The following is a 23,945-nucleotide window of genomic DNA, read 5'->3' on the forward strand; positions in this document are numbered from 1 at the left end:
TGGGCACTCAGGGGCTCATCACAGAATACCTACTGGGCAAATTCAGAAAGGTAAAGTGGATCCCAGACCAACAAAAGGGAAAATCTTATGTGTAAGTTGCTGTTCGTGTATTTCATTGATGTCCTGTGAAAATTTACTTGTGTGTTTGCATGTCAATGTGAAGCGTCTACAAGTCTCTGCACTAAACGTTGGTTAACCTATTGTGTTCTGGCCTTGGGTATTGTAGTTTAAGTGGCTGTATTTTAATATCAGGGGATAGGAAATGTGAGTTCTGGTCACTTTGGATTGTTCCTGTAGGAGGAAACCTTGAAAGATGCCTCTTTCCCCACACTGATGTTCCATTTGGAGTATGTTTTGAGAATATGAAAGTTTTCTTGTGAAAATTTACTTTTCCTTTTAGCTTTAATTACAGTTTTATTCAAAGAAAGAAGAATCAAGACCACCTTTCTTAAGTTTTGCGTTGTTAAGACATGTTGTATGAATGGAGAATGGAAAGTGTGTTATAAACAATCTCTGTTGCTTTATTAAATTCAGCACAGCAACTCAGTGTAGATAATGTGTGTGTGAGCTTTAATGTGTTTTCTTCCCTAAGGTGTAATTTTTGCATAGGAGTCTCAGCACTTTTGAGAATAGAGTAGTTGACTGAGTTGGACTTAAAGGAAAGCTCAATTAAACAAAGCAATGTTTTAAGTTATAAGATTCGAGCTGAGATTTCTGGCTAAAATTGCAATTCAAATATGTGTTGATAAAGAAATGAGACTTTTATTCTGGATATAAATTCACACGTGAGAATGGGGTGGTTTTAACATTCAATAGTGTAAATTGAAGTTTTGAAACAACTGACCCCAAGTTGGATTGATATTGGGTTAGAAACCTTTTACAAAGTTTAGTGATTTAAGGTTTGGTTCCTGACAAAGTTCTCAAAAGAAGAAAGGGAATTTTAAAAAAGTTTTGATGTTAATTTAAAATGCTGTGAGTTGCTGTGCTGAATTTAATAAAGCAACATAGTTTCTTCCCAAAATATAAAGGTAAGACTGAAGTGTTGAAGAAGTTTGGTAGCAATCCAATTTGAACATTTCAAAACATATGGAGCAGAATTTTCCCATTGGTGTGCGGGGGTAGGACTGGCACGCCAATGCATAAAATGACGCGTGGTGATGTTGGGCGAGCGTCCCTACGTCACTGCGCGCCATCACAATATTTTGTTGGGCGGGTGCGCGATGATATCCGATGCGTGCCCACCATTATTAACGGGCCACTTAAGGCCCTTGAGGCGCCAACTGACGGCGATTTTTTGCCGCCTGTGAAATCTCCAGGTCGTGGCAGGTAGGAGACATTTATGTAAACCTTATCCACGGGTGGGATAAGAGGGCTCAGTGGGGTCGTGAATGTGCTCTGTCAAATATTTAATTTGCAAAATTACTGATTCTTGCCTGTGTGAGCTGCAACACTTCAAAATGCATACCAGCTGCTTGGACTGGACTCACAACCTTCAATGAAGAATCGTTTTTGGGCCTGCAGGTTTCAGGAAGCCTTCCCTTGGCTTGGGAATGGGAGTTGGACTCTCCACTGGAGGCACCTCCTCTGAGGAAGAAGTTGAGGGCTAGAAGGGGGAGGAGGCCAGCAGTGCACATTCAGTCTCCAGGGGAGACACCTTTGGGAGGAGAAGTGCAGCCACGAGGGGTGCAGGGCCAAGAGGTAGACCAAGGCGGAAGGGGCTGCAGAAGACGCTACTATCCTGCTGCCAGGATATACAGGTGGCGAAGCAGCTAACTCAATATGTCTGAGGTGCAGTGCCGAAGGAGGCTCCGACTGTCAAGGGAGACAGTCAACTATATCTGTCACATGATTGTCCCTGAGATCTCCACTAACTGTGTGGATGGATATCCCATGCCAGTGGCTCTAAAGATCACAGCTGCCCTCAACTTCTATGCCTCTAGCTCCTTCCAGGCGTTGGTGGGTGATCTTTGCAGTGTCTCCCAATCAGCTGTCCACACTTGTGTCAAGCAAGTGACAGACGCTCTGTTCAGGCGTGCATTGACTTTCATCCACTACCATTGGGACCAGGCAAGCCAGACACAGCGAGACAGAGGCTTCGCGGTGATTGCTGGCTTTCCCTGTGTCCAGGGTGCTATAGGCTGTACACATGTGGCCATCAAGGCGCCAGCAGGTGAGCCCGGTGCCTTTGTCAACAGGAAGGGCTTCCACTCCATGAATGTGCAGATAGTGTGTGATCACAGGATGCTGATTCTACAAGTCTGTGCAAGGTACCCAGGCAGCTCCCATGACGCCTACATCCTCAGACACTCCCAGGTGCCGGGCTCTTCAGTGCTCCAGCCCGGCTGGATGGATGGCTGCTGGGTGACAAGGGCTATTCCCTCAGAAAGTGGCTCATGACGCCTCTCTGCCATCCAAGAACAGAAGCTGTGCAGCGGTATAATAGGTGCCACGCCTCCATAAGGGCTGTGGTGGAGAGAACCATTTGTCTTCTCAAGATGCACTTCCGATGCCTGGACCGTTCAGGCGGCGCACTCCAGTACCCCCCAGATTGTGTGTCACTGATAGTGGTTGTATGCTGCACTCTCCACAATTTTGCGCTGGAAAGGGGGGACGCTGTGGATGACGAAGATGTAGACGCAGTGGCTGCGCCTGACCACGATGAGCCCAGCAGTGAGTCCGAGGATGATCACGCACAGGGAAATGCTGAGGGGGTAGACGCTGACCTGGGCATACTCCAGGGAAGCAGGGACACCCGGGAGGCTTTAATTCAACGTACCTTCAGCTAGCACACCACATATGGACCGCCAGGACAAGCCTGGGCTGTAGGCTCCATACTCGATACCTGAGTGCAAAATCTGTCTGGATAGGAACATTAACTAAGGGCCTTGTCAATAAAGCTGAATGTTCTACAAATCACTCATAACATTATTGGTAACCATCTACCTGTGGAAGAAAAGAGGCACCCTCAGCCATGGTGACATGTCTGAATTTAATGGTACAACCAAAGGAACTCAAGAGAACAAAATGACAAAGGTGTTCAACATCACACCAACTCATAAGGGCCTCATTGCATGCCAACACAAAAGCACCAGTGATAAACCCATGGTGTGCCTAAGGTGCCTTATGTTTACGTTTTCGGGTGCTGCGTCTTGGTGCTGCCCCCTCGCTGGGACTGGCATCTGAGACAGCCTGCTCACTCTGCTGTCCTGTTGGCCCCGATGACCTTGGCAGCCGTCCTCTGGCACGTGGAGCCTGTGCTGGCCCCGCCTGGGAGGGAGCTGCCAGTTCCTTGCTGGCATCTCCCCAGTCATCGCAGCCTCATTGGATGTAATGATCACTGGCAGAGGGACGGAGGAGCATCTCATCTGGAGCACCCTGAGAGCAGCCCGCAGAGACGACAGGCAGCTGCTCCACCAACGTGAGGTCGGTTCGGACCTCCCTGCTTACCGTGGATGGATGGGCACCGAGCTGGGAAACTTGGCGCCCAGACCAACTCCCGCACTGGCACTGACCAGCTGAGGTCAATTCCGATGCGAGGGCTTGCTGATCCGAGCGCATCCCCAGGAAGCCCTGATTGGTCTCCTGGAGGAGCCTCTCCACGAGAGTCGCTACTCTCTCCATGGAGGACGCATGGCGCTCGACCATGAGGCTCATTGCATCGGTGATGGTCCGCGTAGACTCCTCCACCATGAACACCAAGCCAAGCATAGCCTCATGTATCTCCCCCAGATGCTCCCGCACACCCGGCCGCATTTCCTGCGCTTGCTGCATCGCGGATGACTCCAGAGGCACATCAGCAGCCACCAACTGAGCATGTGCCTTGTCTCCTGCAGTCCTCTGACTGCTAGCGCCGTGGCCACTCTCTATCTCTGCCAGCTCCTCCAGCGACTGAAGTGCCCTCACCGCTGTGCCCCGGAACACTAGCCGGTGATTTAATTCCCAACGAGGTGTTGGTGCCTGCCTGGCAGAGATGGTGTGACGCTGGTGAGTCCCGAGACTTCAGGGCCCTCAGGTATGAGAGGGGGCTCCTGCTGCTCCTCCTCTCGACCCTGCTCCGATGATGCTGAAGGGGAACAAGGACATTTGATTAGTTAACGTGGAGACAATGTCAATGTGCATCCCTGTCCCCCAGATCATTATGTGCTTATCCTTCCATAAGCCATGGTCAAGCCATGTTGCAAACTTCAATTACTGAACATTCAGCACTGCCATGGCTGTTGGGAGAACAATGGTGACCTCACTGCTGAGCAAACATACCGTGGCACCCCAGCCTCACCGACACCGGTGAACCAGATCTAGGGCTTCCTGCTCAAAATGGCTAAGCATCACCACCTGGGTCGGCCCTCCACCAGCCCTCACCCGCTCGGCAGCATTATGTGCATTCTTCTCCTGAAAAGGAGAGAAGAGTACTGATTAGTACGAATTGTACCTGGACTCTCTTCACAGCTGGCCCACCCATCCAGAGTGGGACATTGCAGGGCTCCAGTGCCTCCTCATCCTGCTGCTGCTGAACACTCACATAAAGATGCTAGGCCTGTCCCCGCCCCACCCCACCCACTTGGCCAAATGCTGCCTACATCACATTTGGCACCACACGGTCTAACCTTCCATTGCTAAGGAGACGCAAGCACGTGGAGCGCAAAGGACAGCAGATCGATCGGTGCCACGCAACCTTGAAGCTCCCCTCCCAGCATGTCATCACCCTGACTTTGACATGTCCTGGAATTCTAGCACTGCGCCTAGGTGCCGATCATCCAGGTTGCCCCCAAAACAGTAATGTTGGTCTCAGTGTACCACATGCTGCGGGTGCAGAACCCATCTCATCAGCACCCTCTCAGGGTGACCTAGGCATGGGCAATATCTGCTGGCCCACCCAGCGAAGGACACATGACGTCAATAATTCAATGCAGTCACCACACTCAGACTTGGGAGGTGGGGGCGGGGGGCAGGGGGGAAAGCCTAACTGCTGTGTTAAATGACCAATGCCAACATGGTACTCACCCTTTCCGAGCGCAAGAGGTTGTTGAAGAGCTTGCGGCACTGGATCCACGTGCGTCGCACCACGTTGTGGAAGCTCACTGTCTCCGCCATCTCCTCCCAGGCACGTTTGGTCATGTGGGGGGGGCCTCCTCCTCCTCCCGTCCTGAGATACTAGGACGTTCTGAAGTGCTGTCCCCTCCTCGAGGAGGGCAGCAAGGCAATCATCTGAAAATTGAGGGGCACAGTGCCCCCCTGCCCTACCCTCCTGCCTGGCCTGCTCACCAGCAGCGCTCTGGGGAGCTCTTCCACTGGCCATGATTCACAGCCTTTGAAAGGCTGCAGCAGCTTTTTAACACAGGCTGCCAGGTTGCCATTGGACCCGGCGGTCATTGCAGTCCCGCTGCTGCCCGGCCACTCCCGCTGTCCTCGGGAACCGCGATTCACGCTGGGCGGGCCTCAATTGGCCGGCCTGCGTAAAATTGCGGTGTGGACCCGATCGCGGGCAGCAATCGGGTCCGCGCCTGCTCTGCCAGCCAGAAAATTCTGCCCAAGTGTTAAAAAAAAAAGCACAGCTAAAAATTCAAAGTAGCGAATATCAGAAATTGAAATATTAATTTAAAGGAGGAAAAGGATAAACTCGAGATATTGAGTGAGAAAATGCTTGAGTTTTTGAGTTTTACAAAATGCGGAAAGGTTTCAAAACAATGGAATGTAATCTAAAATTTGGACAAAGCTAACAATGGAATTTCATAAAGCAGTCTAAAATAGATTGGGGAAGTTTTTTTAGAAATTACGTAAAGTGACGCAATTCCATGCCAAGGTTTCTCCGCTCCCCCTCTCCGCGGCACGCAGTGGAGTTAACCCCTTTGCGCTGACAGCTGCTTCCTTTTTAATTCATCATAAAACCTTTGGATTACTAACTTGGGCATTACTAAATTTTAAGTTTCTAGATTTACAGATATGATTGGGTATATTAACCCATTGAGCTGTTGGTCAGAGTCACAATGGACTGTTTGTGTTTCTTTCAACCAAGTGATGATGCTTTCCAGGTCTAAGTGAACCCAGGAGTTTTGAGAATTAAAGCACAGCATAAAGGCTTTGCCTTTCAGAGACTTGCCTTAACAATTCAGGCTGTTTGTTTTCAAAAATAAAGTTTGTTTTTGGAAGAAATAAATTAAACACCAACAAAAGCTGTCAGCCCAACAACAGTATTATTTGAATTTGGGATAATTTTAAAAAGAAACAATCTAGTGGGTTACTTCTGAGAAAATAAAATCTTGTGTAAAAGAACAAACAAGCAACACATGTTAATGCCTGGAATCAAATAGAAATGACTGATTTCTGTTTAAAGATATTATGAAAACATGTTATTGGAGATAAGATAATAACTTGTGTGTGTAAAATTGTATGAGGAAATGATTGAGGGTGGGAGATAGAGTTAGGGGAAAAGGACATAACACCAAATGGGAACTGGAATAACTCACCTTGGGTGTAGTTCAATGGAATATATCAATTTGATATTGATGTATGTTTTAGTGAAAGGGAAGTTTAGAGACGACGAATAAGATCACAGCTTTCTCTTGATATTTGTGTCTTTGAACTTTTTAAGAGAACTGAATTTGATGATCTGGTCACCACTTGATAATTGGGACCATACAGGGGGAGATAAGCAAAGATCTTGAGATGGAGACCCCCCTCCTTGATTCTTTGAGAAGATTACCTGAAAATCAGGAAGAATTATCAAATGGTGCAACCTTTTAAGACAGTGAAGTCCTGGATGATGAAGTTGATTGGCAGAATACACAGCATGATCCCTATAGACCTGATAAACCTTCCACAAATGCAAAAGGAGGATTTGTGGGAGAGGGTAAAAATATTATCACAAAGCATGTTGGGTGAAAGGGAACTTTTCAATCAAAGCTTTAGGGAACTATCTAACAGCTAGAGAAATGGTGAAGTAACTAACATGTGAGAATACTTGGTGCAGCTGTACTGAGGAACGGTCCCAGACTTGTTCAGCTAACTGACAAACAGCGTGACATGAATTGGTTAATATGGCCGCAAGAGTAATAAACCATTTTTAAATGATCATGGCCCTGACACATACTCCATGGACAAACTGACTTTAAAACAATCAAGATGGTAATAGTCAGAGTGAGTAAAATTACAAGGAATTTTGGGTTGGAACAATTGGAGGCTAAGGAGAAATAATACTTAATAAGGATTATCCACAAGATGGATACAGGTAAGGGGAGAGCACAATCTATTCAGTTTTAATTACATGCACTTTAATGATAATAGCCCATTTGTTATCAACGATCCTGCAAAAGAATAAAAACATCATTGAGTGAGGTGATATCTGCAGGTGGGAAGTCACCCTGCAAACGGATTCTGATCAAGGAAACCATTTCACAGGCAACTCCAAGGCATGAAAGCGGAAGTAAAATAGCAGCAAGAAGCTGCTGACTGGGAGAGACAAGGAACTGAGCTTAAACCACCTAAGCTTCCTGAAGTACAGGACAGAGTAATGGTAAAGAAAGTGCCTTCCAAACCAGTACTGGCACCCCGTTGGACTGCCTCTCGCAGTCCAGATGGCCAGTGACACTTGCGCATGTTTGGATATGCTCGGGGAGGTAGATGGAAACACTGGTCTCAGGTTAAACTTTATGCCTCACATTCTGTTTCTGCCAACAGGAGGGCCAGCAGCAGATCTCTTAAATTATTTCATTTCAGATCACCCTCCTGGTAACCGCGGCAGCATGGTAGGCGCCCACTGTCCACATCAATACACGCACCTGTCTGCAGCCTGGACAGTATGTATGACTACCTAAAGGAGGCAGGGGAGAGTGGATAAAGAAACTAATGTGTGAATATCAGATAAGGTCACCTCAAGTTCACACACAACCCAACCAGTTGTAGTATCCATGGGACCAGACTTGGGTAAGACAAAAGACATTGCAGAGCCACCCTGAATTGAATGGGCATGACATTGTGCTTGAGGAACTCCAGCTGCAACATAATAGTATGCCTGGACAATTCCCAGGAATGGTGTTTCTTATCCAAGGCATGAAGGACAATGTTGTCAAGAACTGTGCGCCAACATTATTGAGGGAGCAGGGAAGGTGAACGGTCACGGGTGCTGCAGCCTCGCTCATGGCGTCCGTCTTCAGGACTGTGAGGTTCTTTACAAAGGTTGGGATAATTGGAGGGACCGTGTACTTCGTTTATGACCAAGACTCACTGGGAAACGGAGGACAAAGTTGTGAGATATTGAAGCAGGTATCAACCGTCGTACTGCTTGCTGTGGATCAGTGGGCAAAGTATTTTGGAGTGGAGCTACCAGATGTGCCCAAGCTGGATGTGCCCGTAGCTGAGTACTGGAATACAGGAGTTGAAGCAATGACGTGCTTCTTGTTAGCTGCACCTACAAAATGTAATGAATACACTCAGCAGGGCTGGCAGCACATCAAGAATGTGACCAACAGAGCACAGTGAAGAGCTCCATCATTGTCATAAGACTTTTTGTTCATGACCACAGACTGTAACAAAATGTAAATACTTATATGATGGTAATAAAATTTATTTGAATTTGAAAAAAAAACATTATTAATTGATTAGGATGTATTGATGTAAGATGTTCTAATTTAATGACATGTAGTTATCAGAAGCCGACGCAGTGTCCCACCACTGTACCACCTCCCGAGGACAGCATGATTAGGGTAGGGAATCAGAAAACATTGTTGCATAATGTTGCCATGGTCACATTAGAAATAACAGATAACTTGAGTAGAATAATCCCAGTCTTAAAGAACAATGTTGGTGATCATCCAGAATCTGCTTGGGCAGAACACAAGTTGCAGCATCTAATCTGTGATTATAAAATTCATATAGCTCCTGGAGTAAGGAGTCTTAAGGGTAGATGGAAACAAAGCATATTTGGGGATGTGGGAGGACTATTCGGTCATGAATTCATGGCAACTCTTGAGTATTAATGATTATGCCTAATGGCAAGAATGAGCTAACGGCCCAAGCAACAGAATATGCATTTACAGCCTTTGGGCTGCAAGGAAAGGGGTTACTGAAGGGAATGTCTGAACTGGGTGAGGCCATGATAAAGTCAACTGATTCCCAATCCAAGGGATTGACCTGTGATATACGGGCACGAGATCAAATTGATAAAGCGGAATTAGATATTGAAGATATTAGACTTGGGACTGTGCTCCGGCACACAAGGGAAGATCAGTGGTTTGAGTTTAATTAATCTGGAGCAAGGAAGAAGAGAGCTACTGAAAACACAGCCGGGGGGATAAAAGAATACTTAGTTTTCTATTCATAATGCCACAAGGTACCAAGAATGTACTCGGGGAGGGGTAAAAAGTTGAATCTCTAGGGGTGGTTGCAGGTGTATACAATGGGATCATATGGATATATGATAAAAGCTGATAGCATGTTGCTCATGACCACAGATGTGTGCATAACCGAATCACAACATTATACAGGCAGTCCTCAACTTTACAACGTTCAAGTTATGATAAACGGCATTTACAACATTTATAAATCGACACCCTGTTTTGACTTTCCCACGCTGGTTTCGACTTTATGATGCTGCGCCAGTGAACAATTTCATACGTGCACATCGACATTCTGCGCCGCCCATCTCCCTGATTCAAGATGCTCAGTTGCTGTTCTGACGCCATTAGTACAATACTGTACTATATTTCTATATGTATTTTTAGCTTATTATGTGATTAATTTTATGTCAGCATGATTGCTATTTACAACATAAATACGTAAATGTCGCTATATTACTTGTCTATAATTGAGTACAAAATTCTGGGTTATTTTGGTGAGCTGCCTCAAAACAATTAAATAAAAATTTTAAAATCCGGGAAAAAATGCCCACGCATCACAATCAATCACCTGAACATGTACACGTTGAAAATTCTGCCCGTACTTTTTTAAATTTAATAACGGAAACCTCATCCTGCCCTTGGAGGAGGTTTAATCAAAAATGCAAAGTCCGCCTGGCAGATTTGCTCGTCCGCCAACCGTAAGGTTGGACTGACCACAAAAAATCGGGGACAATTGGAACTTTAACAACTTTAATTGTTGGCGGGCGCACTTCGACGTGTGCGTGCCCGCCGACCGCACAAGTGTGGGATGACATCGGGGCCGACCTGAAAATTCTGTCCATTGTTCTTATGGGAAAATCGGTTCCAAGTTAGGACGTTTCAATTTAAGACTCGGTTTTCAGTAACCAATTGTGCCATAAGTCCTAAATAGTGTGTACGTGTAACACCTTAAGACCAATGAATGGCAATTCTTCAGTGACACTCACAGTAGAGCCTTAGAAGAAGGCCTTTTGGGTGCTCCAGGCATCTCCGACCCAGTGATGCTTCCTGACTGCAACGAATAGTTACCTCTATAGTTACCTCCATCAGGGAGGTCAGAATGGTTTTGTTAGGGGAAAATCGTGCTCTACTTCCTCAAAAAATTCTCCTTAGTTAATAACAAGGAGAATTGATGAGGGTAGTGTAGTGGATGTAGTTTACATGGATTTTAGTAAGACATTTGACAAGGTCCCATATGGCGGACTGGGTCAGAAAAGTGAGATCCCATGGGATACAGGGGAAGGTGGCAAGTTGGATCCAAAATTGGCTCAGTAATGGTCGATGCATGTTTTTGCTAGTGGAAAGCTGTTTCCAGTGGTGTTCCACAGGGCTCAGTGTTGGGGTCCTTGCTGTTTGTCGTAATATATTAATGACTTGGACTTAAATGTGGGAGGCATGATTGGGAAATTTGCAGATGATACAAAAATTGGCCGTGTAGTTGATAGTGAAGAGGAGAGCTGCTGTCTCCAGAATGATATCAATGGTTTGGTCGAGTGGGCGGAAAAGTGGCAAATGGAATTCAATCCAGAGAAGTGCGAGGTAATGCATTTAGGGAGGGCAAACAAAGCAAGTGAATACTGAATAAATGGGAGGATATTGAGAGGGGTTAAGGAAATGAAAGACCTTGGAGTGCATGTCCACAGGTCCCTGAAGGTGGCAGGATAGGTGGATCAGGTGCTAAGAAAGTATATAGAATGCTATGAGGGGCGCCTAGATAGGGTAGACAGGAAAGACCTGTATCCCCTAGCTGAGGGGTCAGTTACCAGGGTGCATAGATTTAAGATGATTGGCAGAAGGGTTAGAGGGGACATGAGGGAAACCTTTTTTACCCAGAGGGTGGTGGGCATTTGGAATTCACTGCCTAAATTGATGGTTGAGGCTGAAGCAATCAACTGATTTAAAAGGTACCTGGATCTGCACCTGAAGTGCTGTAATCTGCAAGGATATGGACCAGGAGCTGGAAAGTGGGATTGAAAATGAGCAGCTAACTTCTTTTTTCTCTTTTTATGGTCAGCGCAGACACAATGGACTCAAGGGCCTCTTTCTGTACTGTAACCTTTCTTTCTTTTTATTCATTCATGGGATGTGGTCTTCGCTGGCTAGGCCAGCACTTATTGCCCATCCCTAATTGCCCTTGAGGAGGCGGTGGTGAGCTGCCTTCTTGAACTGCTGCAGTCCATGTGGTGTAGGTACATCCTCAGTGCTGTTAGGGAGTTCCAGGATTTTGACCCAGTGAATAGTGATATATTTCTACATCAGGATGGTAAGTGACTTGCAGGTGGTGGTGTTCCCATCTACCTGCTGCCCTTGTCCTTCTAGATGGTAGTGGTCATGGGTTTGGAAGGCATCGTCGAAGGAGCCTTGGGGATTCCTGCAATGCATCTTGTAGATGGTACACACTGCTGCTACTGTGCATCAGTGATGGAGGGAGTGAAGGTTTGTGGATGTGGTGCCAACCAATCTATGGTTCTATGATAGTACATGTTTATGAGGGACACATGAAGGCCATGAGCAGGCAAAACGTGCTTGGGCATGCGGCCAGTTGAAGCTTTATTATGTTTAAATGTATAAATAAATCGAGTGTGGCTGAGGAAACTGAGTGTAGACTTGGCTTTTGGTGAGATGAGGAGTTTAAAGTATGAATTTTGTTCTAAAATTTTGCTCTTAAAATCTAATCTAGTCTGTAATCAGCAGTGACTGGAAAGTGCTGCGTAAGCAGGCTAAGTTTTTTTCTTGCCGCTTAGACAGGGTAAACTCATTCTCTGCTGTGAGTGCTGAGTAGTTAATTAGCTAACTGGTTGAATCTGGTTACTCTAGCCCCAGTTCAGCTGGCTATAAATACAGGCCTCTTGAGTGCAGCTAAGGCAAACTGAGTGCAGACTCGGAGTTTAGTGAGAAGGGGAGTCTGGGAAAGGAGGTGTTCATTTCCTTTTTTTATCCTTCTCACTCTGTAAGAATTGGTTCCAGCTCTACTATAGAGAAAGGAGCTAGCTGTTTCATGAGTATCTGGTGAGTGGTTACGGTCTATTCTATTCCTAAGTTTTAGTATAGTATACAAATTGGTGGTAAAGTTAATAAAATATATAAAACGCAACATAAATAAGTAATATAATTAAGTAATTATTTAAAACACGTTAAGGATGGCAGGACAGGTGATGTGTCAAGGCTGCAGCATGTGGGAGCTCCTGGATAACATTGTGATCCAGGGCAAACACGTCTGCAGTAAGCGTTTGTGGTGTGGCTCGAGGAACTTCGGCTCAGAGTCATTGAGTTGGAGGCTGAGCTGCAGACTCTGCAACACATCAGGGAGGGGGAAAGTTACCTGGATGCTTTGTACCAGGAGGCAGTCACACCACTTAGGATGGGGTCTTCTGATTTGGTCAATGGTCAGGTACAGGATGGTGTGATTGTGAGTGCAGCAGGTAAAGGGACCCAGAGGGCAGGAGTGCAGGAGTGTGAGCTTCTGCAACTGTCAATAGGTTTAAGCTTGTTTGGTTGAGAGTGGGGCTACAGGATGGATGAGCAAACTGACCATGGCAACGTGGTACAGGAAGCCATTCAAGTGGAGGGAGCAAAAAGGAACATAGTGGGTAGTTGCAGACAGTATGGTGAGGTGATTGACATTGTTCTCTACAGCATAGAGCGAGAGTCAAGACAGCAGAGTTGCCTGCCCAGTGTCAAGGTTCAGGACATCTGCTCAGGGCTGGAGAGGAACTTGCAGTGAGAGGGGGAGGATCCAGTGGTTGTGGTCCATGTGGGTACCAACGACATAGGAAACAGAGAACTAGGAAAGAAGTTCTACATAGAGAGTATGAGGAGCTAGGTACTAAATTGAAAAGCAGAACCTCAAATGTTATAATCTCTGGATTATTACCTGACCCGTGTGCAAATTGACATAGGGAACAGAAAATTAGAGAGAGATGAATGCGTGACTCAAAGATTGGTGTTGGAGAAGTGGGTTCCAGTTAGTGGGGCACTGTCACCAGTACTGTGGAAAGTGGGAACTGTACCATTGGGACAGTCTACACCTGAACTGTGCTGGGACTGGTGTTCTCGCGAACCGCATAACTAGGGAAGTAGACAGGGTTTGTAAAAATTTCTGTTTATTAAGTTTAAACAACAATCATAATGAGTAAAAGTACAAAAAAATAGCTTACAGTACAGCAATAATTTAATACACTTACATTTGGACAAAAAAGAGAAAGAAAAAGGATAGGAAAAGAGAAGTAGGAAGAAGAAAAAGGAAGGAAAAAAGTTGAAGCGAGAAAGCCCTTCCCACCACTGACCCCCCTCAAAAATAAGATAACCAACAACACTCATAGCTCAGATATAGTTTCACATGGTATAATACATACAAAATAATTAGGGTCAGTTATATGAAAGTAGCGAGCTGTAGTTCCTCAAAATAATCGAAGAAATGTTGCCAAGCTACATAAAACCCATCAGCCTCTTATAGGGCTGAATTTTCCCTTTGGCGTGTGGGGGTGGGCCCGCACGTCTGCGCATAAATTGACACGTGGTTACGTCAGGCGAGCATCCTGACATCACTGCGCACCATTGCGATATTTCGCTGGGCGGGCGCGCGATGATCTCTGACGCGCACCTGCCATTAATTAACGGGCCACTTAAGGCCCTTGAGGCGCCAATCGACGCCGATTTTTCAGCGCCCGTGCGATCTTCAGGTCGGCGCACGGGCGCAACAGACAGGTGGGTAGGACACATTTGTATTAGTCTTATCCACGGTTGGGATAAGAGGGCTCAGTGGGGTCACGAACGTGCACAGTCAAGCATTTATTTCTGAATGTTTTTGAAACTTGCCTGTATGATCTGCAGTACTTCAAAACGTGTACCAGCTGCTTTTTCTGGACTCTTAACCTTCAGGTCAGCACTCTGCAGTGAGGAATCTTTTCTGGGCCAGCAGGTTTCAGGAAGCCTTCCCATAGCCAGGGAATGGGAGCTGAACTGTCCACTGGAGGCAGCAACTCTGAGAAGGAAGGGAGGGCTAGAAGGGGGAGGAGGGCATGAGTGCACATTCAGCGTCCAGGGGAGCCACATTTGTGAGGACAGGCGCAGGCACAAGGGGGGCTGGGCCAAGAAGTAGACCAAGGTGGAAGGGGCCGCAGAAGGCGCCACTATCCTGCTGCCAGGGTATACAGGCGGCGAAGCAGCTACCTCAATATGTCTGAGGTGCAGTGCCGAAGAAGGCTCAGTCTTTCAAGGGAGAACTCCGCTAACTGTGTGGGTGGACACCCCATGCCAGTAGCTCTGAAGGTCACAACTGCCCTCAACTTCTATACCTCTGGCTCCTTCCAGGACTCGGTGGGTGATCTTTGCGGTGTCTCCCAATCAACTGTCCACACTTGTGTCAAGCAGGTTATAGACGCTCTGTTCAGGCGTGCATTGATCTTCATCCACTACCGTTGGGACCAGGCAAGCCAGGCACAGCAAGCCAGAGGCTTCGCAACAATTGCTGGCTTCCCCCACGTCCAGGGTGCAATAGACTGTACACATGTGGCCATCAAGGCGCCAGCAGGTGAGCCGGGTGCCTTCATCAACAGGAAGGGTTTCCACTCCATGAATGTGCAGATAGTGTGTGATCACAGGATGCTGATTCTACAAGTCTGTGCAAGATACCCAGGCAGCCCCCGTGACTCCTTAATCCTCAGACACTCCCAGGTGCCGGGGCTCTTCAGTGCTCCATCCTGAATGGATGGCTGCTGGGTGACAATGGCTATCAGAAGGTGGCTCATAACGCCTCTCCGCCATCCAAGAACAGAGGCTAAGCAGCGCTACAATAGGAGCCACGTCTCCACAAGGGCTGTGGTGGAGAGAACCATCAGTCTTCTCAAGATGCGCTTCCGATGCCTGGACCACTCAGGGGGCACACTCCAGTATCCCCCAGATCGTGTGTCGGTGATAGTGGTTGCATGCTGTGCTCTCCACAATTTTGCGCTGGAAAGGGGGGGCACAGTGGACAAAGAAGATGTAGGCGCAGTGGCTGCGGCTGAGCACGATGAGTCCAGCAGTGAGCCCGAGGATGATCACACACAGGGAAATGCTGAGAGGGTAGACGTTGACCTGGGCATACTCCAGGGAGGCAGGGACACCCGTGAGGCTTTAATCCAACGAACATTCAGCTAGCACACCATAGATGGACCACCAGGACAAGCCTGGGCTGTAGGCTCCATACTCAACACCTAACCAGGTTAGGAACAGTCACTAAGCGCCTTGTTAATAAAGCTGAATGTCCAACCAAGCACTCATTACAGTTTTGGAAACTGTTCACATGCAGAAATTGCACATGGACCCTCTTCGCGCAAGGCACACCCCAACCAGAGTGGAACATCTCAGGGCTCCAGAGCCTCCTCACCCCGCTGCTGCCGAACACTCACTCAAAGATGCTAGGCCTGCTCCACACCCCCCACCATACCCCCCTTGGACACACGCTGCCTACATCACATTAGGCACCACACGGTATATCCTTCCACAGCAAGGAGGCACAAGCATGTGGAGCACAGAGTGCAGCAGATGGTTCATTGTCATGCCACCTTGAAGCTCCCCTCCAACCATCTCATCACCTTGGCTAGGACATGTCCTGGAGTTCTAACACTGCGCCTAGGTGCAGCTCCTCCAGGTTGCCCCCAAACCAGTCATGTAGGACTCAGTGTAACACATGCTATGGGGGCAAAACAAATCTCTTCATCACCCTCTCAAGCTGACCTCAGCATGGGCAGTATCTGCTGGCCCACCCAGCAAAGGACAAATGCTGTCAATGATTCAATGCAGTTCCTACACTCAGACTTGGGGGGCGGGGGGATGGCGGAGGGAGGATAAGCCAACCTGCTGGGTTACATGAACAATGCTGACATGGTACTCATCCTGCCAGAGTGCAACAAATCATTGAAACGCTTGTGACACTGGATCCACGTGCGCTGCACCACGTTGCGAGAGCTCATCACCTCTGCCATCTCCACCCAGGCATGTTTCATCAGATGAGGGGGCCTCCTCCTCCCATCCTGGGGAACCAGCACCTGCCGCCGTGCTGCCACCTCCTCGAAGAGGGCGGCAAGGCAGTCATCCGAAAAATGAGGGACACACTGGCCCCCTGCCCTACCCTCTGGCCTGGCCTGTCCCTCTGCCCTACCCTTCAGCCTGGCCTGCTCTGCTGGCCTACCCTCCGGACTGACCTGCTCACCAGAAGCCCTCTCGTGAGCCCTTCCTCTTGCCATTGTGAGCAGCCTGGCAAAGGCTGCCAGCGCTTCATATAAACAGGCCACCAGAACGCCATTGGAGCTGGCGGACTATGCACTCCCACTGCCACCCGCCCACTCCCGCTATCCTCGGGAGTTGGGCATTACGCTGGGCGGGCCTTAATTGGCCTGCCCGTGTAAAATGGCGATCGGGTCCATGCCCACTCCTGCTCTGCCCCCCCCACCAAACAGAAAATTCAGCCCATAGTGTACTTTATTTTCTCAAGTTTAAGATTCTGCATAAGATCGCTTCGTAAAAGAATGGAGGGCTGACTGTTTCCAGTTTTATAGAATAATGCATCTAGCCAAAAATGTTGAAAAGGCGAGTGCATCAGTCTGAATTTTTGTCAGCGGGATGCCATTTGGTTCCACTCCAAAGGATACTGTAATAGGAGAATGTTCAATGTTGCTACTTAAAATACATGAGAGAGATGTAAAGATTTTTGACCAAAACAAAGCCAATTTCGAACACGACCAGTACGTATTAATTAGAGAGGCTGGGGCAGTATGGCATTTATCACAAGTGGGATCCAAATTTGAATAAATCTTAGATAATTTCACTTTGGATAGATAGCTGCGATGTAATATTTTAAACTGTAGCAACCCATGTCTTGCACATACAGTTGAGGAATGTACACAAGAGAGGATAGACTTCCAGTTATCTTCTGATAAGTCTGAGTTAAAATCTTGCTCCCAAAGAGTTTTTAAGGTAGAAAGCAAAGGGCAGCGTAGTGAAAAATTTAGAGAATACAATTTGAAAATGAACCCCCTAACAAAAAGATTTAGTTGTAATATATCTATCGGTGATTTAGGGGGCAGTAAAGGAAATTGAGCGATTTTGTTTTGCGTGCAATATCTCTGATTTGTAAGTAGCAAAAGAAGTGTACGTGGGGCAGATTATATTTCTGAGACAGAATCAAAAGAAGCAAAAGTATTATCAATGTATAAGTTAACAAGGGTTTTGACGCCTCTCGTGTGCCAGACTTGAAAGGCCGAATCTCCTGATGAAGGTGGAAATAAGTGATTTGCATCAATAGGGCTGCATAAAGAGAGTGATTGTAGCCCAAAGTGTGTTTTGAACTGGGTCCAAATCTTAAGTGACTGTCTAACAATAGGGTTTGAAGAAAAGTGACTGGTTGAGGACAACAGAGCAGGCAGAGATGCGGATTGACAGGAGGCTGCCTCCAATTGCACCCAAGCTAAACTAGCCGAGTCTGAATGAAGTCAAAAAGAAATATTACAGGTATTAGCAGACCAATAATGGAACTGAAAATTTGGCAGTGCCAAACCATCTAAATGCCTGGATCTTTGTAGAAAAAATTTACAAATTCTGGGTGTTTTCTTATTCCAAATAAAAGAAGAAATGAATTGGTCTATTGCAACAAAAAAATGCTTGGGGATAAACAATGAAATGCACTGAAATAAGTATAGAAATTTTGGCAAAATATTCATCTTTACAGAATTTATACTACCAACTAAAGAAAGGAGTAAGCTAGACCAACGTATTAAGTCATGCTTCGTATGTTCCAACAAAGGGTCAAAGTTGAACTTAAAAAGGACTCCAAGGGATCGAGTAATTAAAATTCCTAAATATTTAAAATAGTTTACTGAGACCTTCCCTGCCCTTCAAAAAAGGTTATAGAGTTAATAGGAAAAATTTCACTCTTCTGCAAATTAACTTTAAAACCTGAAATATGACCAAATTGCTCAAGATTAGGGAAAATATGGGGGGGGAAATGTGAGAAGAAGCAGACTGGCAAAGCTGGTGAGCCAGGAGCCTACTGTTTTTTTCACCATGCTCATAAAATGTACCACATGAGCTAAGAATAAGCTTTTCTGTTTGTTTAACAGAAAGAAAATCAAATTCAGTCTGCAGAGCCAGATGCTGTTTTGGTAATACTGTGGTTAGTGCAATAGCATACTGCTGGTCCACTAAGAAAATTTGATCAATTAATTGGGACAATTTTGAGGTATTGCGTTTGTTAAATTGAGCAGTATATGAAATTATTTGCCCACGTAGGTAAGCCTTCAAACACTTCCAGACAATAGCAAAGGAAATATCTGGAGTAGCATTAAGTTCTTTAAAAGTATCTGTTTGTGAAGAAATGAATTTAGTAAAATCCAGGTCCGTCAGGAGAAGAGCATCAAGATGCCATGGTGGACGAGAAACAGGTTGGTTATGGAATCGTATTGCTAAAACTAAGGGGGCATGATCAGAGGTCACAAAACTATTGTATGTGCAAGATTGAATAAACGGAGCAGCCTCTTTGTCAAGGAAAAAATAGTCAATACGTAAGTAGGTGTGGTGAACAGGAGAGACAAAGGGGTATTGTCTTACTGATGGGCATAGAAAACACCATGAGTCTACCAATCCGTGTGTATCCAGAGAAGACCTGATGGCTGAGGCTGATTTTGATTTTGGAACATACTTTGGGGATGAGTGGTCTAAACTTAGGTTAAGGACACATTTAAAGTCTCTTCCAAGAAGTAAGTAAGATGAGTCTAAATCAGGTATGGAAAATAAGAAGTTTGAAATGAAACCAGTGATCATCCCAGTTGGGTGTATATACATTAGCTAGGATCAATGGACAGTTAAAAAGTCTGCCTTGTACCAAAACATACGGCCGTTAGGGTCAGCTATCACCTGAGGGTGCTTAAAGGGAATGCCTTTATGGATTAGAATTGCTGTACCTCTCACTCTACTATGAAAATTAGAATGAAACATCTGCCCAATCTAACTCTTCTGCATTCAAAAATGGTCAGCTGTACATGAGTGAATTTCCTGCAGGAAGGAAATATCCACTTTCAAATGATGTAAATGAGAGAGAACTTTATTTTTTTTAACTGGGTGATTTAGACCTTCACATTCAAGGTAATAAAATGGATTAGACAACTACCCTGTGAGGCCTTAATATTAGTGGACATTGTGAAAATTAAACCGTATCAAAGCATATGGTCCCCGTAGGTTAACCATTACAAATAAATGATTAAGTATTTTTGAACCAGAGCTCATCCATCTGAAGAATGTTAAAAACTGACCAAAAGGAAAGTATATATGAATATTTGGAAAAGAACAAGAAAAAAAGAGAAGAGAAGGGAGAAAAAATAGAAGGGGAAAGGGAAGAAGAAAAGAAAAGCTTACATCACCTCCCCAAACGAGGTGAATGCTACCCCTCACAGCTAGTGTGCTATTCATGCCTATCTTACCAGTGTATCTTGAAAAGACAGCCCACATTAAAGCAAAATACGATCAAATATCCCAAACAAAAGTGTTGTAAAGCTCAGCATGTGCTAAACAAGGTGCAGAACCTATCCAGAAGCAACAGTTTTGTATTACTGTACTCAACAAGAGAGGGAGAATATAGAGGTTCAGCTCCCAAAGAATTCAATTGCACAAGTGATAAAGGTAAAAAATAAACACCCATAGGATTTATGTAAAACTTCCCGTGATTAATGCAGTTTGGACATAAGATACAAAGAGGTTGGTATAACCAGCAAAAGTTATTGTGTAACAGAACCATCGCGCATAGTTACCTAATTGAACATTGAGTACCATTTTGTCCTGGGTGAAGTCACAATGTGACTTGTTAAGAGAAGGTACAATTGTGTCCTTGAAAAAGGTGGAACTTTCTTGCGGCGCATTGAAAATCTTATTCACTCCGTTGGAAGTTACTTGCAGGCAAGCAGGGTGGAGAAGGCTTCACGAAGTTGGGCTTTAACAGATTTGTGTTCTCCATGACACTGGGCTAGATCCACGCTGAGGTCAGGGTAGATGAATATCTTGCTTCCACGAAAGTATAGATGACACTTTTCTCTAGACAAATGCATAATTTGCTCCTTCGCTCTATAGTGATGCAGCCTTAGTATTATCGGCATTTGGGGCTCACCATGCTGCGGCCATGACATCAAAGAGCGATAGGCTCGATCCACTACCGGCAGTGAATCAAAACTGCCCTTGCTGAAAACCTCCAAAGGAAGTGCCTCGGTAAAAGTTGTAGGGTTTCCCTGTTCCGCACACTCGGACACCGAGAGAATCCTTAAATTTTGTCTTCTGTTGCAATTCTCTAGGTCATCCACCTTAATCAGCAATTTAGTATTTTGGGCTTCCAGCTGGGTGCAGCGGGTCTCCAGAGCCACAATCCTGTCACGCGAGTCAGTAGCTGATTGTTCAACATCCCGCAGCCTTTGAGGGAGGCGACAGAGGCTTGTAGAGTAGCAACAGAGGAGCGCAGTTCCAAATGGAGTCCAGCAAATTCAGCGAGAATAGTGCTCTGTAAGTCAGCAAGTGTGCTGACAGAATTAAATTCAGCATGGGGACCCGCCATGTTGTTACCAGCTATAGTATAGGACACCACAGTCGATAAAGCACCAGACCTGGTTTCATTCTGATTCCGTTTGCCTCTGGGTTTAGACATTTCGAATGTATGTTGAGCATCAGAATAAACCCCAAAGCACTGATAGTCAAAAAGCTGAACCTTTTAACCCAATATCAGTAATTTTTATTGGGATAAATTACAGAAATTGTGGGAACTGTCTTCAGCCACATTTTATTCCATTCTCGTGACGTGACCCCCCCAGTAGAGAGAGTTTTAAACTAAATGCTGGGGACAAGGCATCAAATGTGGAAGGATGTGATATATCAAAGAGTAGGGACAAGGTAAGTGTCACGACTCACTGGGGATAGTGCGCTGTAATATCAAGCCCCACTGTTCCCAGTGATGGACTTTGTTCAGCCATTGCTCTGGTCACCACACATGATGGAAAAATACCAGGAACTTGTTCTTGTAACTGCTCCATCTCTTTAGCCTCTCTTGGACTTTCCACTTTATGGGCAAAGCTATAACCTTCACTGCTGCCAAATCATTCCCCAGGGGTAAATCAACTTCATCCACAGGTAATTTCTTAACCACTCCTACAACCACCGATCCAGACAACAAATCACACTCCAATTGCACTTTGTACAATGGAACTGGGATATAATCTCCACTTATCCCATTTCCCAAAACTTAAGCTTTCATTGAACTCTCTAGAGGGAAAGTTAGGTCCTTCTCCAGCAAAAGAGTTTGAGTAGCTCCTGTGTCCCTTAATAGTTATGGGTTTAGCTGCATCATTTGATGAAAAAAGGGTTATCTTCCCCTTAGACAAAAACCCTTTATATCTCTCATCTACCTTATTCACTTCACCTGCATTTTCAGCAGTGTTTACCTCCAGACTCTTATTTGTAGTTAAAGCTACAATTTGATCCATGGCATTTTCTTTTTGAGTTCCCTTTTCGGACTCATTCTTACATGGTCCCATGGGCTTCCCTCGCAATTTCCAGCATTCTGAATGAATGTGTCCCACTTTATTACAATGGAAACACTTAGGCCTTCAAGTTTCACCTCCACTCTCAGTACCTTCCTTCCTGATCGGGGGAGGAGATCTCAAGGTATTCCCAGCCATCCATTCTTTACCCTGGCTACTTGCCTTCCTTTCACTCTCCCACTTTCTATCCTTTTCAAATTTATGGGGGTGATGGAAAAAAGGTTTAGTTTATGGATCAGCTCTTAATCGTCAGCCATTACTGCTGCCTGTCTAGCAGTTGCAACCCTTTGGTCTTCAAATTGGGTTCTTATAACAGAAAGTAGGGAGTTTCTAAATTCTTCCAAGAGAATGGTCTTACTGAGAACTTCATAGGTAGTTTCAACTCCTAATGCTCATATCCACTTGTCGAAACTACTTTGCTTAATCGTTTCAAAAGTGTAAGTTTGCCCAGGCTGTTTCCTTAAATTTTGAAACATTAGTCTGTAGCTTCAGGGACCAACTCATATGCACTCAAAATGGCATTTTTAACCACATCATAATCCTTAGAAATCTCCTCTAACAGTGAAGCATAAATTTCCTGTGCTCTACCTGTCAATTTGCTCTGCATGGGCAATGTCCACTTTGGCCAGCTCATCTGTTTAGCTATCTTCTCAAATGAAATAAAAAATGCTTCAACATCCCTCTCCTCAAATTTTGGAGGAGCTTGTACAAATTTCAACATTTCCCTACTGGGTTCTGATCTGGAAATAAATCCTGACTCATTTACTGGTGTCTCTTTTTTAATTGCTAGCACTTTAAGCTGGAATTCTCTCTCTCTTTTTCTCTTTCCTCCTTTTCTGCCATTTCTAACTCCTTTTGAAATGCTCTCTCTCTTTACTTTTCTTTTTCTTTCTCTGCCCTTTCTTTTTTTGCTGCTTCGAGTTCCATTTTTTTTATTTGCAACTGAATTTGAGCCCATTCCAATGAACCACCCCTTGGAGATCTCGGTCTCTCGGGTATTCCTTCTAATTTCAAATGTTGTGCCATCTCTTCGATTATCTCTGCCTTCCTAGCTTTGGCAGGCAATCCTTCTCTTAATTTACTTGCCAATTCGATTAACCTGGCTTTTGGGATCCCTTGTAAAATTGTCAGGGACATCGCTTCCACTTGCAGGAAAGCTTTAGCAGTTTCCAGTGCCATCTTTTTTTTGACAGTACAAACCTGGTGTTTCCTTTTAGCTTTTATTGCTTACTAAATCTACATCCAAATCGTCGTTGTCTTTTGTTGCAAAATACCCCAGACCTGAATCCCCAAACTTTGTCACAATTCACTGGGGATGGTGCACTGTAATATCAAGCCCCACTGTACCTGAGCTGTGACAAATGTGAAAAGTTTGACTGATCCACCAGATTGCCCCAATTCTACCTAACTGTTTAATTTAGGTTAAGAGAATATGAGCACCAGGTTTGTAAACTTAATAAGTAAATAACTGTTAATTGAACAAACTGTCATTAACCAGTGGCAAAAGAAAGAAATATGAACTGCTAATTTTTAATTCTATAACCTAAACTCTACCTCTTCTTAAATTTCTATACACACACATACAAGACACATAAGATGCACAAAAACATGGATTTTAAGGGTGGGATAAAACAATTCAATAGCACCAATTCTGGAGTACAGGATTCGATGGGTTGATTTTGATCGATGTCTTTCAAATTCCTTTCAGTTCTTGTTGATGACACGAGGTGGTCTTCCAGCACTTTCAGTCTGTAGTTCACTGGTTGAGCACTTGCCTTTCAATGTCTCTAACAGTGATTTTCCCCTTTGCCGCTTGACAGGTTTTCAGAGAGAAAGCAGGTTATAGAGATATGAGGAGAAAAACAAAACAGCTAGCTATTAATTTGGAATTTGGGAATCTTCCACATACAGGAGAAAGAGGTTTTAGGTCATAAAAAGAAAATGCTGTAAAAACTCAGACTCTCTTTGAAGAAGGGTCACACAGACTCAAAACATTAACTCTGTTTCTCTCTCCAAAGAT

General features: G+C 45.2%; 1 pseudogene; it reads left to right on the forward strand.

Annotated features, from left to right (window-relative positions):
* The first annotated feature begins 8,133 nt into the window (after positions 1–8,133).
* On the forward strand, positions 8,134–8,475 carry LOC144690051 (MICOS complex subunit MIC13 pseudogene; annotated as a pseudogene).
* Positions 8,476–23,945: the final 15,470 nt, after the last annotated feature.

This window comes from Cetorhinus maximus, chromosome 14 (genome assembly GCF_964194155.1).
Source record: "Cetorhinus maximus chromosome 14, sCetMax3.hap1.1, whole genome shotgun sequence".
Taxonomy (NCBI): Eukaryota; Metazoa; Chordata; class Chondrichthyes; order Lamniformes; family Cetorhinidae; genus Cetorhinus; species Cetorhinus maximus.